Raw genomic sequence first — 19,579 nt, forward strand, 5'->3', positions numbered from 1 at the left:
TCCACCCATTCGGGGCTACAGGAGAGACAGGGGAGGCCTTGAGTCATCAGCGCTACGAGAGGGAAGTGGCTTTGAATAACTGTATAAATATAAGGTATTCGGGAAAAAAAAAAAAACCACTGGAAAACAGTCATCTCCCAGATCCTCCAACTTTATTAAGTATGTTTGTCCTGATGTCCACCCAAGGGCACAATGTGACCTTCTGTTATCGGAAAGAAGTGCACAGCATAATTTATCAGAACCCATCCTAATGAACTCCCCACATACTGGAAACCAAAATGACCTTTCCTAGCTAATATTTATCTTTTTTTCTTCACACAAAGGGAACCACTGGGGATTCTTTTTTCAATTCATTAAAAAAAAAATGTATCCATCTGTGAAAAGAAATGTGATCCAATAGTTCGTATGCCAGACAAAAAGCCGAGTTTAATTTTAGGCTGAGCAGTAACTCATTCAGTCAGATTTTCCCAGAGTGTACCCTAGGCACTTGCTTAAAAGGATGAATGCTTTCTTGTCACCTCCAAACTTTAGTACGTTCAAGACCATCAGTTATTTTGTGCATTACGCCAAAAGCATTTACTTCCGGTCACTCTACTTCCCTCTCCATTGTTTCACATCAATAGCACAGTCCTTTCTATCATTTGCTTTAAAAGTCATTCATTTATCTATTATATATTGAATGGATAACTAACAAGGTCCTACTGTATAGCATAGAGAAGTACATTCAATATCCTGTGATAAGCCATAATGGAAAAGAATATAAAAAAGAATGTATATATACATAAACATATATATATGTATAACTGAATCCCTTTGCTGTACAGCAGAAATTAACACAACATTGTAAATCAACTATACTTCGATAAAAAATAAAATATTCAAACTAAAAAATAAAGTAATTCATTTTTAAAGAGACTAGGTGTTTATAACGACGAAAGGCATTGCCTATATCTAGACTACAAATAAATTTTAATGTGTCTGGTCATTGTCAGAATGAAAAGAACTCAGCATTTAGATGCTAGGTTACATTTTTCATCTTTCACCTTACATGTTGGTCTTATGTGGAGACAGTCACTCTTTTACAGCAAAAGAGCAGGATGCCTGTTTATGTTTCCTGGTACCAAGAAATTTTGAGTTCCCCAGACAGAGGAGACCATTCTTCAGATGTTTATTTCTGTTGTACACAAGAAAGAATTCTGCCTGCGCTTGATTTCTTTTCAAGGAAATAGCAAGGCTCTAACTCTTGATCTACCTGCCTTCACTATTAGTAGAGTGAATTCCCTAAAAGGATTATTTTGCGAAAATATAGTTATTTACTTGTTGCAAATAAGCATCCTCAGAATACCTCTTATGCGAGTTTCACTACACCCACCTCCCTCCACGCATGTCAATCTATGCAGCACGACGTTCTCCTCATCTTTTCATTCCAAAAATCTGCACTGGTGAAATATCACCGTTCCTTTTAAAACCATAAGACACAACGACCTTAAACCTGGACCTAATCGTGAGACTAACTCAGATTTGAGGGACATTCTGGAATGTAATTGCTCTCTATTCTTAAAAAGTTTCCAGGATACGAAAGACAAAAAAACTTTGAGGAATGGTTAAAATTAAAGACATGATACAGGGCAACTGAATGAAATTGTGACCCTATGTTGGATCTTAGATCAGGAAAAATATATACACATAGTCATTCTCAGAATGAACTGCGTGTACACACACATACACACACACATACACACATATGTTTAAACACATATAGCTATAAAGGACATTACTGGGACAATTAAAAATTTCTAAATATAGCCTATAGATTAAATTCCAGTGTTGTATCAACATTAAATTTCTTGATTTTGATCATTGTATTACAGTTAAGAGAGAGAATGTCCTTTAGAGAACAGACTTACGATTGCTACGGAGGAGGAAGTTAGGGAAAGGATGGATTGGGAGGTTGGGATCAGTAGATGCAAACTATTATACACAGAATGGATAAACAACAAGGTCCTACTGTATAACACAGAGAACTATATTCAATATCCTATGATAAACCGTAATGGAAAAGAATATTAAAAAAAGAATGTGTATATATGTATAACTGAACCATTTAGCTGTACAGAAATTAACATTGTAAATCAACTATATTTCAATAAAATAATAAAATAAAGACAAAGAAAAAAAGGAGAGGGAATGTCCTTATTATTAAAAATACACCCTGAAATATTTAAGAATAATGGGGCAAATGTCTCCAACTCATTTTCAAATGATTCTGAAGGAAAAAAAATAGACATGAAAAAGGGAAGAGGAAAGGAAGGAAGTAAGGGAAGAGTGAATGAACACAAAACAAAATGCAAGCAATTGGTGACTCAGGGTAAAGGGTTATATGGGAGTTCTTTGTACTCTTCTTTTGACTTTTCATTAAGTCAGAAATTATATCAGAATAAGACAATAAATATTCACTAAAAGACTTCAGTTTATCACATATACTAAAATGATTTAGAACTTATTACCAATCTTAAACAATAAGGAGAGTTGACAGTTGAAATCTTCTGGCTAATTCAGTTCTCTGAATACTCACCCAAGGCCCCGGCGGAAGTTTGTTTTTTTTTAAAAAGCACTTCTGGGGCTTTCCTGGTGGCGCAGTGGTTGAGAGTCCGCCTGCCTATGCAGGGGACACGGGTTTGTGCCCTGGTCCGGGAGGATCCCACGTGCCGCGGAGCGGCTGCGCCCGTGAGCCATGGCCGCTGAGCCTGCGCGTCCGGAGCCCGTGCTCCGCAGCGGGAGAGGCCACAGCAGTGAGAGGCCCGCGTACCACAAAAAAAAAAACAAAAAAAACAAAAAAAGCACTTCTGGGGCTTCTCTGGTGGCGCAGTAGTTGAGAGTCCGCCTGCCGATGCAGGGGACACGGGTTCGTGCCCCGGTCCGGGAGGATCCCACGTGCCGCGGAGCGGCTGCGCCCGTGAGCCATGGCCTCTGAGCCCGCGCGTCCGGAGCCCGTGCTCCGCAGCGGGAGAAGCCGCAACAGTAAGAGGCCCGCGTACCGCAAAAAAAAAAAAACAAATAAATAAAGCACTTCTGGGGTGGGGCTAATGGCAGACTCTGGGAGGGCCCACGCCAAGGAGTACTTCCCAGAACTTCTGCTGCCAGTGTCTTTGTTCTCAAGGCGAGACACAGCCGCCCCCCGCCTCTACAGGAGACCCTCCAACACTTGCAGTGATAAACAGCACACAGCAATGGACTGCTTTCAACGTCCGAGCTACTAGACTTGACCTCCCCACCAGCTTTAGGATGACAACACCGAAACCCCACCAGGTGGGAGAAGTTAACTGCATGCTGCCCAGGAGCACGGAGACCCCAGACCGGCTGGAACCAGAAGGTTGATGAGGCTAACGCCCACTCACCTCCCCACCAGCCAATCAGAACAATGTCCACAAGCTGATCACGCCCTCTTTGAACCATTACTATAAAAGTCCTCGCTGCCCGCTCCAGGTCGGGACACACAGTTTTGAGGGCATTAGCCCACTGTGGCCCCCTTTGCCTGGCAAAGCAATAAAGTTATTCCTTTCTACTTCACCCAAAATAAATATATAAATAAATAAATAAAAATAAATAGAAAGCACTTACATAGTGCCTACTATGGGCCAGGCACTTAACATAATAACTCACTTAAAAGTAGGATTTGTTTCTACCCTGCTATGCAGATGAGGGGAGTGAGGCACAGAGACGACAAGGGACTTGCCGGAGGTCACTCAGCTAGCAAGTGTCTAAGCAAGGATGCAAATTCAAGCCATCTGGCACCAAGGTACCTACTGTTTCACATTTTCAAAAAGCATCTGTCCTTTTTCATGCTTTAGTAAACAGAATGAAAATAAATCTATCTTTCTTCAGGAATTCAAGACATTGATCATCAACCTAAAAATAAAAATTCTGTCTGTGGACCCACATGTGTAGACAAGTGGGCTGAATTAGCTACCAGACCCTGGCTTGGAGCATAAGCTATTTTATATTAACCCCTAAATAATTTCGGCCTCATCTCTGAGAGGCTGGTGAACAACAGTGATTCTGATTTGCTGCAAATTTATTAAAGGCTTATGTCATTTTCCAAATTAAGACCAAACATACAAGAATCCTAAAGACCTTGAGCACTTAAGCTGCCATTTTTCAAACAGATGGAAAACAACCGCACCTCAGATCAGAACTCCTCGAAGACGCTTCAGCAAAAATATAGCAGAGCCACAACATACGGCTAAATGACTTCTGTCGATTTCTATAGGAATTCAGCATCGAAACAAAACAAAATGGATTTTTCTCAGCCCATCCACTCAGACTCATTTCCTGATAAACTCCAATTCAGAAGCATTTTTGCAACAATATAGCAAGGCAGATTGTGGCTTAATAACAAAACAGACAGTCCTCCAGCTACCAATCAGCACTGCCCTTTCCTGCCTGCCCACTCACCTAGGAGGTTTCCAAGCACTGTCTTGCGTCACCTGCGGAGTGGGGAATGTTTGAATAACTATTTCCAGACTCACCATCAGTTCAGCTGACCTCCCGAAGTTGGATCTACTGGGATGATCTGGTAACTGTGGTTCTCAGCCCCTCAGGTATCAGGGCTCAAGTAAGGAATAATTCTTCCAGCTAATGATGTAAGAGGTGATACCCTTAAGAGTTTAGACATCGCTGTAAATCATTTTTCCACACTAATTTCAAATCGGTCAAGACGGAAGATGATAGAAGCGAGGAGTGTTTCATAAATTAGCAACCTGGGCTTGGGGAGTAAAAGCAGGGTTTTATGAGTGGAAAAGGGTTAAAAGGATGGTCCCCCAACTGAGGTCTTGTCTGATAACCAATGGAAATTTTGAAACAGAAGTTGCCTCCTTGAAATAATTCATCATTTCTTCAGACAGAGAGGAGGAAAGATGCTTCCATTTCTAGTTGCTTAAATAACACAACCACATTGCATTGTCTTCTGGAAATTTTCAAACAGCTTTTCCACAAAAGTATGCAAAGCAAGTGTAACCTCTCTCGACAAATTTATGCTGGAACCAGACAAGTATTAATGAGCGGCTGATATTTAAGAGGGTGCTGATGAAAAGCAAATGTACTTGCTAGGTTATCAATGCTTTTGTGAATGTATTTCAAGCACTGATACATGGCTGATGCCTCAGCTGAGCTATCACTTATAACTGTCACATGATGCGTGGGATTACTTTGTAATTTAGAGCATGTGCAGTGTCTTACGTTCAAGTGGACATGTTTTGCTGCCAAAATGTGGTATATACATGTCATAAGTTGCTTTTTTAATGCTAACTTAAAAAACATCAATGAAGAATTTACTCTTTCACTTTACAATATGCCAAAGCATGTTCTAAGTGAGCCATTAAAGACAATAACTGTGTCTGTTAAACGTTAAAGAATTTTACAAAATTTTATAAATGGCGCTTTAATTTCAAGTGTTGCCAATACCATCGCATTTAAATTAGGTGGTAGAGGTCTTCAAAAGGGCCCTTCTGGTCAGAGATGATTCAAATACATTAAATAGACATGCTGTGATCTCCTAAGGTTCACATTCTGTCACTTTAAGAACTGAAAAATTCCTTACAAACCCGCAGTATCTTTATTTCCATGCAGTGACATGTTCCTTTCCAATGGAAGTGTGGGCAAAAAATGCATTTTGTTAATGAATAAAAATTCTAGCCTACAAGTGACCATGAAATGTACGAAAGCAATCATCGCTAAGTGATGATGGTTCAGCGACAGCCATTATCAGTCACAAAACAGAGAAAACAGACCTGAGAGTGACATAAAATAAAATGCACTCAACAAATTCAGGGACACTCAGCATGATTCCATAGCTCGTTGTCCAAGTGAAACTGCCCAGGTCTGGGGCTGAACAAATGTGAGTGGTAATGGCAATTTAGCCATAAATCTCTCAAGGCCCAATTATCCTTATGGCTAAGGGTTTCTTTCTTTTAATTAGACCAGCTTTTAATTGGAAAATTTCCTCTCCTTTCTCAACTTTCAAAGAATCAAAACAGTGTCCAAGGATTTTATTTAGCATAACCAATAACCAACATCATATTTCGAAGGCTACCCGCAAGTAGCCAAGCACTCGAACTTTTATTTAAAAAAATTTTATGTGATAAGATCTCACTAGCTTCTACATAGTCTTATAAAAATACAGTAAGTTGTACGTAAGTATCAGTAACAGAATTCCTATGACATGAATAGTTACCTTGCTGTGGTGGAGGTTGTATGTTCATTTACAAACAGAATGTAAAGCTCTGGAGGGGAGGGTTTACGTCTTATTTCTCTTCTACCCTATCCCTAACATGATGCCCTGCACATCATGGGTGTTAAATACATTTTGTTGAATAAATGAATAAATGTAAGTCTCTAGTTTTACTCCCAAATGAATGGTCATTTCACTTCTATGCTTCCCTAATTCCTCACCTGTAAACTAATATAGTTCAACTACATGATCACCAAAGTGCCTTCCAGCTGTAACAAGCCTCACAGAACATTTTAGGAAAAATACAGTAAGATGCAGCTATTGATAATTTACAGCTCGTGGACATATATACACAGTAAATTCAACGGCAACAGGATTACACAGCAAGACAATGCCCATCGCAGGGAATACTGGCCATTTTAATCAATTAGTGGGATAAATGCTTCTTAAAAGCTTAACCTAAACCATTATTAAATTTCCAAATGTAGTCATCTTTTGTTTGACAACAGTGCCCTCCTGTGGCCAAAAAAGGAAGTCTTCTGCCGGTGCTAACATAATCTGATTTACATGTTTTTATTATAAGTATATTTTAATTTTGTTAGTAAAGTCACATTTATAAACAGAATGAAAACTATACTTAAATAAGCATAAGATACTTATAGGTTTTTTTTTTTTTTTTTTGTGGTACGAGGGCCTCTCATTGTTGTGGCCTCTCCCGTTGCGGAGCACAGGCTCTGGACGCGCAGGCTCAGCGGTCATGGCTCACAGGCCCAGCCTCTCTGCAGCATGTGGGATCTTCCTGGACCAGGGCACGAACCCGTGTCCCCTGCATCAGCAGGCAGACTCTCAACCACTGCGCCACCAGGGAAGCCCAGATACTTATAGTTTAAATAACAATTTCACACTAAATGGCGTCACAAAAAAAGTTAAGTCAAAATATAGTAAAAAGCTTCTAAATGAAATGGTAATTATTTATATGGAAAACTACACAAAATAAGCACAAGCATAACGGGATTCAGTATTTATTGGTTCTCCCAGTTACTTCTACAACACAAATCCATGATACAATCTGTGAAAGCTCCCCAAGATACTTAAAGATGCTCTAAACACAGCCTATACATACAAAAGCATACTGAGTTCTGGCTTTATACCAAGACATGCTGAGAGAAATCAAGAATAAGACTAATTCCTGTCTATCTAAAAATGACAAACTAATTGGAAAAGACATACATGGGGCAGCGAAGAGAGTAGGTCATTAATATTTGCCATTGTCTTTTGGAATAATAAAAATAAAGACTTCAACAATGTTGAGAAGAGTAAGATTGGTGAGGACTGCAGCAATCCAGGAAAACTTCCTGGAGGAGGCAACAACACAGAGGAGCAGGGGAAAGAGTAAAGAGGTGTTCAGGAATTTTTAAATTTTTGTTTGTTTTGTTGGTTGGTTGGTTCTTGTTGAGGGGAAAAGGTCTGCCTATGTGTGTGAGTTTGTTTTGTTTTGTTCTGATTTGACCTGGTGGATAAGGTGAAAGGGCCACTAAAGGAAACCACACAGAGAAAGGGGGAAGGGAGGGGAGGTTGGTAAGGCACGCTGACCATATGTGGAAGTCATACAGAACAGGTGAGCAGTCTTCCATATTCTACCCCACGCTCAATGGGTCACCTCTGCATGATTCCTTCAACACGTATTTTTTGATCAGCTCTTTTGCACCAAGCCCTGTGTGGGTGCTGGGCACAGAAGGTGGTGGTAAGGTCCTGGGTACCCTGGAGCTTGCATTGCACCATGGGAAGACAGACAAACAAATAAATGGGTGTGAATAAGATAACTGTGGGTTGAGATAAGTGTGACAGAGAAGAAAAAGTGAATAGTGTGACAGACAGAGAGATCAGCTCGGTGCTTTGTGACCACCTAGAGGGGTGGGATAGGGAAGGTGGGAGGGAGGGAGACGCAAGAGGGAAGAGATATGGGAACATAGGTATAACTGATTCACTTTGTTATAAAGCAGAAACTGACACACCATTGTAAAGCAATTATACTCTAATAAAGATGCTTTAAAAAAAAGAAGCTTCCTGCCAACGCAGGGGACACGGGTTTGATCCCTGGTCCAGGAAGATCCCACATTCTGCGGAGCAACTAAGCCCGTGCGCAATAAAAAAAAATAAAAATAAAACAGTGTGACAGAAACGGTCTGGGTTTGGAGGAAGAGAGGCTGCACGGATGGGGTGTTCTGGGAAGGAACCTCTCTGAGAAGGTGACTCTTGACATAATGACGGATAATACGATGTGACTTCCGGGGGAATAGGGTCCCAGATAGAGAAACAGCGTGGCCCTGTAGGAGCCTAATGCCAAAACAAGCTGGATGTGGTCAGGTGCAGAGAGGCAGTCAGAGGGGCTCGAGGAAAGTGAGTTATGCAAAGAGAGGCAGGGGGGTGATGTCGGGGGGGTTCTGAGAGCAGATCACGCAGGAGTTTGCAGACCACAGTGTTGGGATTTGGTTCCAAATGTGATGTGAGAGTTGTAAGCAGGAGAGAAATAGGAGATGGTTTAGGTTTGCACAAGAGCCCTCCAGCTGCTGGGTGGAGACGGCCCTCTGGGGAGAAAGAGTAGAAAATGAGAGACTACTGCAGTCGTCCAAGCAACGGATGGCGATGGCTTGAAGCAGGATGGCGACAAAAGAAACCAAGAAAAATTGATGTGGGGAGTTCCCTGGCTGTCCAGTGGTTAGGACTCAGCGTTTTCACTGCCAGGGCCTGTGTTTGATCCCTGGTTGGGGAATTAAGATCCCGCAACTGCGTGGGGCAGCGAAAAAAAAAAATCGATGTTCCTATGCCTAAAACAGAGCCTAGCATACAACAGGTTTTAATAAATATTTGTGAATGAATGAGTGAGTGCTTAAATGAGCAAGGGAACAAACTCCCATTTTGCAATCTCCAATTTGTCCCTCATTAATTCTCTCTAGGGCTGGAGTCTGTCTGACATGTAAGTTCAACAAAATTACTGCCTTATCTAGGCCCTCAAGAAAAGAAAAACCTGCAAAACATTTTATCGTCTGCTTGCTTGGGTCAGACTAAGGTCTCAGCCCAGAAGTACGAGAGAATGAATCTGGCCAGATGTCTGGAGAGCACAGCACTAAGGAAGTCAGGCCTCTTTAGCAAGAGATCTTTTAACGTACACCACTGGGTATCCTAGACCCTCCACCTGGAGTCAAATTACTGAACTAACTTGCAAGGTTCAAGTGTCAGGTACTGGTACCAAGAATACTAGTTTCTATCTTATGGAACTGTAAATCTTATACTCAATTGTTTTTTACTCTTCACTTTGGCAGCTAGGAAGCTCAGAGCCAAACTTAGAGTCCACCTTCAATAAGTGAAGGGGACCTTTTGCCAAGGATATCATATAATAACCTTTTGCTTAGCTGTCCTTATTTTCTCTTTATCTCCAATTTCATAAAATATTTTTAAAAGTTTTCTCAAGTCTGCTTTGATGGGAACATGTACACATACATGAATATGTAAACAAGACACCGTATACCTTAAAAGGCCCAACTTGTCCTGTCTCTTCATCCTCTTCCCTTTTTTCTACCCATTCTACTTGCCAGACCAAAACTCGAAACTCCCACCTTGACATGGTTACCTCAGGGAAAAGCATTACTTCCAAATTATAAAATGAAAAACATTATCTAGACTACACAGCCCAGAAACTAACGAGCGATGAATCACTTTGGGATTCATCGATGGATTTCTCGGTAGACTGCGGGATGTGAATGAATGGCACAAAGGACTCGGTAATGTTTGGTTTAAGGTGAGTAAGAATGTGAGGAACAAGCTCTAATGCCTGCAGTACAGGGAAGTGAGCACAGTCAGGGGACGCAGAGGAAGACAAGGGGAAAACAGGATGGGATGGAAAAGGACCCGAGGACACACATTTTAAAAAGCTCAGTCCCGGCCAGCGGCGATTCATAACCAATCACTCCCTCTGATATTAAGATCACATTATATATAATCTAAGAATCCAGAAAAGTGTTCACGGGACACAGAAAACACTAGAAAGCCATATCTGACTGTTCTGTACCTTAGTTTAGAGAAGAGAATCAAGGAATCTTGATAATAATCTAGCAGCTGGATACTCTGAGCCAAGCATGAGATCAGACACCATCACTTCTCATCTCATGGATCCCTCAGAACAACCCACAGGACAGTTTTACTTTATTTTGTTTTCAATCTCTAACATGGGAGAATATAAGTAATTCCACGTACCCAGGAGCACAAAACAAGTAAGTAGTTAGTGGACCCAGGATTGCAAACTAGGCTGGGATATTCCCCACGCTGGGAGGAAAAGGGAGGGTAAAAAAGGAAAAAGTCTGGGAGAACCAGAGAGCGGGCTGGAGGTGTAAAGTAGTCAGCCGAGGCTGTTTCAAGACTGGAATGTGCACAGTACAGAAAATCCAACTCAGAACGTCTCCCAGTTCAAAAATGGAGTTGTTGAAGAAGATGGAGTCGCCCAAACAACTGGCCATATTAGAGGAAGGAATACATCACATAATTTCAGTCACATATCCACTTTTTCTGAAGTAAACATTACAAAATAAATGAAATGCCTATCAAACATTTCCAATGAAAATTTACCATCTAAGATGCGCCCTAAGTATTAAAAAAACACATAGGATCATAAAGACTTAGAACCAAAAGAGAACTCCCTCATTAAAGTTTTAATATTGTTTTTATAGTTTTAATATTGTTTTTATAAAGTTTTAATATTGTTTTTATAAAGTTTCAATAATTTAAAGTTTTAAAATTAATACTGTCATTACTTGTTGAAATGACAGTATTATAGATATAGCGGATTAAAAAAATACATTATGAAAGTTAAAACAAAACTCAGGCTTACGGGTATCACCACAAGTTGTTATCTATAGACAACAGTACACTCTGGATTATTTGTTTCTTCATTTGGGAAAATCTCTTGGCTTTCACCGCAGTTGTCTTCAATTCCTCCCATGGTCTGACATCACTGACTCATAAAAGGCCTATGAGGCCACTCCTCTTATTCAGGCTCTAAAGAAGACACAGCTCACATTTATAATGCAATACAGTCAGAACCTGAGTTCTAGGAAATTTCTACGTCTCGTTCACAGTTCCACACAAGAGTTCGCTAATCACACTTCATTCAGGCATCAGGGAAACATTCTGGCAGCAAGTACGCCCATATAATGAAATATTAGGTCATGATCCTATAATTCCAGTACACAAGAGATGCACCACACTTTAGGCTTTCGTTTCTTTTTTTTAAGTTTTTTTTTTAATTTTTATTTATTTATTTATTTTATTTTTGCCTGCATTGGGTCTTCGCTGCTGCGCGCAGGCTTTCTCTAGTTGCAGCGAGCGGGGTCTACTCTTCGTTGCGGTGCACGGGCTTCTCATTGCAGTGGCTTCTCTTGTGGCAGAGCACCGGCTCTAGGTGTGCGGCCTTCAGTAGTTGTGGCATGTGGGCTCAGTAGTTGTGGCACACAGGCTTAGCTGCTCCGTGGCATGTGGGATCTTCCCGGACCAGGGCTCGAACCCGTGTCCCCTGCATTGGTAGGCGGATTCTTAACCACTGCTCCACCAGGGAAGCCCTAGGAGACCTTTTTTTTTTTGGGGGGGGTACGTGCGCCTCTCACTGTTGTGGCCTCTCCCGTTGTGGAGCACAAGCTCCGGACGCACAGGCTCAGCGGCCATGGCTCACGGGCCCAACCGCTCCGCGGCATGTGGGATCTTCCCGGACCGGGGCACGAACCCGTGTCCCCTGCATCGGCAGGTGGACTCTCAACCACTGCGCCATCAGGGAAGCCCCCTAGGAGAGTTTTAAAGCAGAAAAACACAGGAGGCCAGCAAGAATGACCTCTCTTTCCAGGGACCAGTTTATACCTTCCAGGTAACAAATGCACTCTTCATCCCCAGAAGGGAGAAATGCATGTGAAAACAAAGATTATCATAATCTGCTGTGTAACATAAAAATGTACAAAATGCAGATTTATCTTTGTGACCTATAGGACCTTCACCTTTTAATTAAAATGAGAGTCCCCTGAAAACCCATCAATTATAGTCAATGCCAAAGTATTTTTGGTAACTGGGGCCAGGGGAGCAGAAACAATAAAATTCTCACATGAACCAAGTGAAGTTTCCTCTTCTAGAATTTAGAATGGAGCCTGAGAGACAGCAAATCATTCTGGAATAAGCTGCTGAAGGAGGGAGATACACATTTGGGGGTTGTGGGGTGGCCATCCTTCTCTTATCACATGCGAGGGGGAACAAAGAAAGCCTGTCTTCACAGAGACAAGATCAGCACAGATGTGCCAAGAGCAGAAACGACCCAGAAAAGCGTGATCATGATCCTGAAGATCGTTCTATTTTTAGCCCTTCCTTGGCCCGCTTTTATTCCTTCCCTTGGATTCCACAGAATGGCTACAACTTTTCAAAAAATAATAACATTTTTGTTTGGCCTCGCTAGAGTGAATTTTTAATTGTCCCATTCCACAGATAGGGAAACTGAGCCCTCAGGAGTTATCTTCCCCAGGTGGCAAAGCTAATCGGTAGTAGAGCTGGGCTTTCCACCCAAGCTTTCTAACACAAGAGCCACTCTGTCTGCACTGTCCAACTGGTAGCTACTAGTTACATGTGGTCATTGAAATTTAAATGAACTTAAATAAAGTCAAATTTACAATTGAGTTCATCGGTGGTCCTAGTCCCAGTTCAAGTGCTCAGCGTCTCCATGCGGTCACTACTGTTGTCCTGAACAGCACAGCTACAGAACATCTCCACCACTGCAGAAAATTTGATGAGGTGGCGCTGGATCCCTGAAGGAACAAACCTCTTCATTTGTAAAATCTGAAACGAACCGCAAAGGCTCACTTCAGCCACTCTGCCAAATGCAGTGGGACCCACTGGAACCTGGATATATGTCTCACCATCCCAAAGCGTGGGCTCTTGTCTGCACTGCTTCATAGCCTTTCAGTGGACAAATCATTGAACCTCTCTGTACCTCAAGTTCTTCATCTCGAATATGGATATTAAAATAGCTACCAGGGTTACTGTGGGATTCAGAGGTTAAAGGATCTACATCCTAGGAGATGGCAAAACCCTATCTTCGATGTGCAATACCACAGCTGCCTTCTCCCTTCTCCCCCAACACCCACCCTACATAAGCTGAAACTTTCACCCAACAATTCTGCTGGTACTGACACGGAAGTTTGAAAGAAAACTGACGGATGATGTAATGACTTCTGTGCAGGGCATAAATCAGTCACAAAAGTACCAGATAGGGCTTCCCTGGTGGCGCAGTGCTTGAGAGTCCGCCTGCCGATGCAGGCGACACAGGCTCGTGCCCCGGTCCGGGAAGATCCCACATGCCGCGGAGCGGCTGGGCCCGTGAGCCATGGCCGCTGAGCCTGCGCGTCCGGAGCCTGTGCTCCGCCACGGGAGAGGCCACAGCAGTGAGAGGCCCGCGTACCGCTAAAAAAAAAAAAAAAAAAAAAAGTACCAGATAACAGTTGCAGAATGACTTGGAGAAGGTTTTTTAAAAAACCAATTTGCCCTGTATAGCAAGCACCATCATTTCAAGTACTTCTTGCAACCACTATCTGTAATGTATTCCAACTTGCAAGTGTAGAAGTGGCCTCATTATCTCCACAGAGGTCCTTCAGCAAGTCTATTTCAAAGCAAGCACCTCTGAAAGTTGGCCCACCATCTCAAAGCCAGTGCTATAAATAGGCATGGGAAAGCAACAGCAAGCTGGATCCCATGACTGTGTCTTCAAGAAAGTAGGAGAGGGCTTCCCTGGTGGCGCAGTGGTTGAGAGTCTCCCTGCCGATGCAGGGGACACGGGTTCGTGCCCCGGTCCGGGAAGATCCCACATGCCGCGGAGCGGCTGGGCCCGTGAGCCATGGCCGCTGAGCCTGTGCGTCCGCAGCCTGTGCTCCGCAACGGAAGAGGCCACAACAGTGAGAGGCCCGCGTACCGCAAAAAAAAGAAAGAAAGAAAGAAACTAGGAGAGCTGGGGGCCGGTGGATTGCTCAGTGAACAGCTATAAGAAAAAGACGACGAGGTTTTTAGATCTTCAGAATAACAGGTCTCAGAAGTCCAAGAGACCCTTGTCACCCTGAAAGACGTAAAACACATAAGCAGGCAAATGCTCATAAAGACATTCATAAAAGGTTTCCCAATTTATACTGTAAATGTCTATGCAGGCTGTGACCAAGGACAGGCAACGACAAAGTGAAATTATCCGTGTGAATGGGGTCTTAGGGTGGGTTCTCCCCAAAGCAGAGCCTGAGACAAGGATGTGAGATAAGAGCATGTGAATGAGGTTGCTGATGTGAGTAATGGCAGCTGGATTCCCCTAGGCCCTCCCAAGACGCGTAGAGAATCATCCGCCTGAAGACACGAGGTGGAGGCATTGACACATCAGGTTTCCATCAGAGGCATTAACTCCCCGATTCTTCTGCACTGCCTCTGCTTATATGCCATTGCAACAGAGAAGGCCCCGTGACAAAGGTGGAAAGACGACTGGCGAATACTAGGGACAGAACATGAGCTGCTCATCCTATCTGGTACCTCGTGTCCTCAGCTCCCCACAGAGCCACCTCTGAACCTGTTCAGGACGGTCCTTTGAAGTTGTGGGGAGCTGAGGGCTTGGACACGAGGTACCAGAGCTACGTGCTACCCACAGCAAAGGTGGAATGTAAGCTTTTTTTCCCTAGAGTAGCCTCCCCTGTGTTAACTTTTTTTCCTTTGCGTTTTCTTGAGATATAATTGACAGACAACACCATATACGTTTAGAGTTTACAGCATAATGATGTGACTTACATGCATCATGAAATGATGCCCACAATAAATTTAGTGAACATGTATCATCTCATAGAGACACAACATTAAAGAAAGAAAAAATGGATACATTTTCTTGCGATGGAAACTGTTAAAACTTACTCTCTTAACTTTCATATAAAATGTACAGCAGTGTTAATTATATTTATCGTATATATGTACATATATGTACATTACATCCCTAGTACTCATTTATCTTTTAACTGGAAGTTTGTACCTTTTGACCGCCTTCCTCCAATTCCCCCTCCTCCCTAATACCTGCCTCTGGTAGCTACAAATCTGACCTCTTTTTCTATGACTTTGTTTATTTCTGACCTATAATTGTCCTATAACACTATGTTAGTTCCTGGTATACCACATAGTAATGCAATACTTCTATACATTTCAAAATGATCACCGCAGTAAGTCTAGTTACAATATGTCCCCAAAGATACGACACAGTTACTGACTGTACTCCCCATGCTGTACCTTTCCTACCATTTCCTACATTTACTTTGTAACTGAAAGTTTGTACCTCTTAATCTCCCTCACCAATGTCCGCATGGAATTTTAAAATTCATTCACTCGTCAAATATCTGTGAGCCCCAGCTAGCGCTAGGCACTGCCTCTAAGTGCTAGGACATGGCAGGGACGGGACAGATGAGGTCTGTGTCCTCATACACCTTGTATTCCGAGAGCAGCTATCTGAAAAATGAGTATTCCAGATACTGACAGAAAGAGATGATAAGGGAAAGAAGGATGAGGAAAGGAGACAGGGCAGAGAGGATAACTTAGCAAGGAAATGCCATTTTGATTTGGAGCCTGAAAGATAAGGAATCAGCCCTGGGACATGCAAAGGAAGAACACAGCACAAGCAAAGACCCTGAGGTGCAAAGAAGCCAGTTAGAGCACCAGTCAGTGCAATTTCCCACAGGGTGGGTGAGGGGAGCATTTCATCATGAGTTCTCCTCTGTCAGAGAGCAAGCACTGTGGAAACCTGTTTTCAGATGGTAACGAGCTCTAGACAATACACAGGGTCCTCTCTTTAGGCAGACCTCCAACCAAACTGAAGTGTTTCTTTTCTTTTTTCCTTTTTATTTTTTTTCTCACCACATTTTCACCCACGGATCACTGAACTTGGAGTTTCACAGTGTTAACCATGCTTGAAGCAAAGGGAAAATCCCCAACTGCCTGTAGTCCCAGGGCATTTGGGAAAGAAGAGAACAAAAGGAAATCATAAAGTACTTTCACATCTGAGGAAGAGACGAGAAGGAGCAAATGGGGATCGGGACCCGTGGACCAAAATAACGTTCCGTGTACACAGCTGGCCAGATAAGGAAGCAGGATGTGGGCTTGAGGCATCTCAAAGGATCGAGTGTCCTTCCTCAAAGTGGCCAAGCCAACTCTGCATCTCCATTCCTTTCTCACATCCTGAGTGATGATACATTGACTGGCATTAACAGAAAATCAGGTATTGATTTCCCGTGTCCCTCTCTGGGCATTAGAATTGAAGATCTTGCCACAGCACTGCCCTTTAATTTCCATTATTCGGGGCCTTTTAGCCTTGAGAAACTCGGTAGGCAAATCCTAACTGCTGCCATTAGAGAGCTTTTATTTAGCATTAACTATGTGCCAGATACGATGCTGAAAACGTGTTCCATACATTAACTCATGTGAGTCTCCACAACAGCTTTCTGAGGTTGGGACCTCCTCAGAAGAAATTCAAACCAGCAAAGTTAATCACTGGACCAAGGTCATAAAGTTGATAAGCAGGGAAGCTGGGATTTGAGCCAGCCAGGGTATGACTCCAGAGTCCCTCTCCCAACCACAAGCTCTAGGGCTTTGTTAAGTCCGTGGGAACAGCACAGCTGACCTTCCGTGGTGATGGCTTTTTTTTTTTTTTTTTTTTTGGTGATGGCGTTTTGAAGGGGCTGGAAGCCTGCCTATAGAGAAAACCCTGTATCTCATCTGAAAACCACTTCCCACAGTATATTGCACCCATCATGAAAGGGTCTCAGTAAAGTGATTTTAACCAAGAGAGAGATTTTTTTTTTTAACAAAAAGGCAAGGGAGAGAAGGTTTAGAGAAATTGATCCTCCGCTAATACCCAAAGTAGTCCACGAAATTAATGCTCATTGTCTGAACCGAAGGTGGAGGCATAGATATGCACCAGCTGTCATTCTCAGTATAATAGCTTTCTATCTTGCTGGCTCCTTTAAAGTCATCTGCTTTGGAGAATATCTTGATCCTTAAATGAAAAATCTTCCAGCTTCTGATATGACTGTCGGGAAGGCAAAAGGCTGGAATGAGCTGAGCCCAGCAGAAAACACGCAGGACTACAAAAGGGCTATTTTTGTGACTCTCAGGGCAAGGAGAACAACAACAAGACATTGGTCTCCTGCTTGGAGAGGGTGGTGTGACGCTCATAGGTGACAGCAGACAGAATTACCCAGCCTCTGGTCTGCATGCGTGTTCTGTCAGGAGGGGTGAGATGCTTCCCATAAAGAGAACAGGGGGCACTGATGAGAGGGAACTGAGGTCCAAACTAGGTGCTGCGATTGTCAGAGTGCCTGCTCTCTCTGAACGTGTCTGAGGCTCTGGCCCTGCTGAATTAAACTCCATGCTACTGCTGGCATGAGGTGGGAGGTAGCAAAAACATCGCTGGCAAACTCCGAAGCATATTGGAGAACAGGAGACACACCAACAAATGAAAAGGAAGGAAAATAGAGGTTCTGCCAATTATAAATCAGTAAGCAATTGCTAACCTCACCCCAAAAATTCTTCAAATGCCATTATTAACATGGGGGGTGGGGACAGACAGCAGCAATGATTACACGCAATACGCATGGATTCACTAAGAATAATTCATACCAGGCAATGCTCTTTCCCTTTCTCCATACTCACTGACATCGACAATCAAAAGACTGTTACGAAACTTATGGTGACCGAAGGGGAACGTAGGGAAGGGAGGGATACATCAGGAGTTTGGGACTAACACTACTACACATAAAACAGACAAACATTGGAATTTCCTGGCAGTCCAGAGGTTAGGGCTCCGCGCTTCCACTGCAGGGGCACCGGTTTGATCCCTGGTCGGGGAACTAAGATCCTGCATGCCGTGTGGCCAAAAAATGAAGATAACAAGGACCTACTATGCAGCATGGGGAACTATATTCCTTATCTTGTAATAACCTACAATGGAAAAGAATCTGATAAACAATATATACATATATGTATAACTGAATCACTTTGCTGTATTCCTGAAACTAACACGGCATCGTAAATCAACTATACTTCCATTTTTTAAAAAATTTATAACAAGAAAAAGAGCCTGTTATGGTCATAAAATCGAGAATGCAGCAAGATACTCTGACTAGGTTTTTCATAAAATTCCAGTGCAAACATATAAAGAAATATAGGCTAGACATAATGAAAATAAGTAGGCTGAATAACTCACTAGAAGTTTGCTTCTGCTTAATTGTATCTGTGTCGATTTAGAATGCAGTCTCTAACGGTATGCCACTGGGCTCCATCCAGAGCACTGTCCTGTTCATCTTATCAATAACTTGGATGCCAGGTTTGCCAGCATTCCACTCAAATCTGAGGATGAACTGAAGCTTGGAAGGATAACAATGATTCTGAAATGTTGGAAGCAAAGTTGAAAAAATTCCAATACAGTACCTACTCCGTTAAATGCTAACAAAATTAAATTCTCTAGAGGTAAATGAAAACTATTAATATGAAGCTTGGGTCTAAAACTAGAAGTAGACAACTACAGGAAATAAGAAACACTGTTCTCTTGTATCACCCGGGTAAAGATTGCTCATAAATGTCTTATGGACTTTCAATTTAAAATGAGGAATACAACATGGCTGCTAAAATTGTTACTTTGATCTTGTGTTTCATTAACAAATGTATATGACTTACAACCAGAGAAGGGATACAGTTCACTTATACTGAGTTAGTTAGACCAGAAGGAAACCCTCTCTTGGGGAATGTGAAATTAAACTGAGCAAATATTTCAGGCAAAAACTGTCATCAGATCTTTTTTACATGCTTAGTAATTTAAGGGGAGGTAAGAGTTGATGTTCACCAAACGATTAGGTACCAAGCATTAAGTTACCCTTTTAATGATGTTTTATTAGGACAAACCTATGAGGTTGGGACAATGGAATCTGATTGTACGTGGGATTTGGTGTTTAAGTGTGTAAAAGAAAACTCACATATAATCAGATTTACTCTCTGAAAAATCCCATAAAATATTTTTGTGTACAACCCTGTAGAAGAGTCCTTAGCCCTAAAGTTTGAGAATCACTGAGCTAGTCCATAGGAAGGAATAAAACAAACATCTCCATGGGGAAGTCTGGGCATTCAAATTTATTGAATAAATGAATGTTGAATGAATTCTGCTTGTAACTATCAAAGTTCTATAGATGGGTGATGGGTTGAGAATTCTTAAGTATTTCTCTGGCTTAAAGCGTTGGCTAGGAGATTTCTTGCTGCTTTCGCCCA

The sequence above is a fragment of the Grampus griseus genome, assembly GCF_964374135.1.
Source record: "Grampus griseus genome assembly, chromosome: 10".
Taxonomy (NCBI): domain Eukaryota; kingdom Metazoa; phylum Chordata; class Mammalia; order Artiodactyla; family Delphinidae; genus Grampus; species Grampus griseus.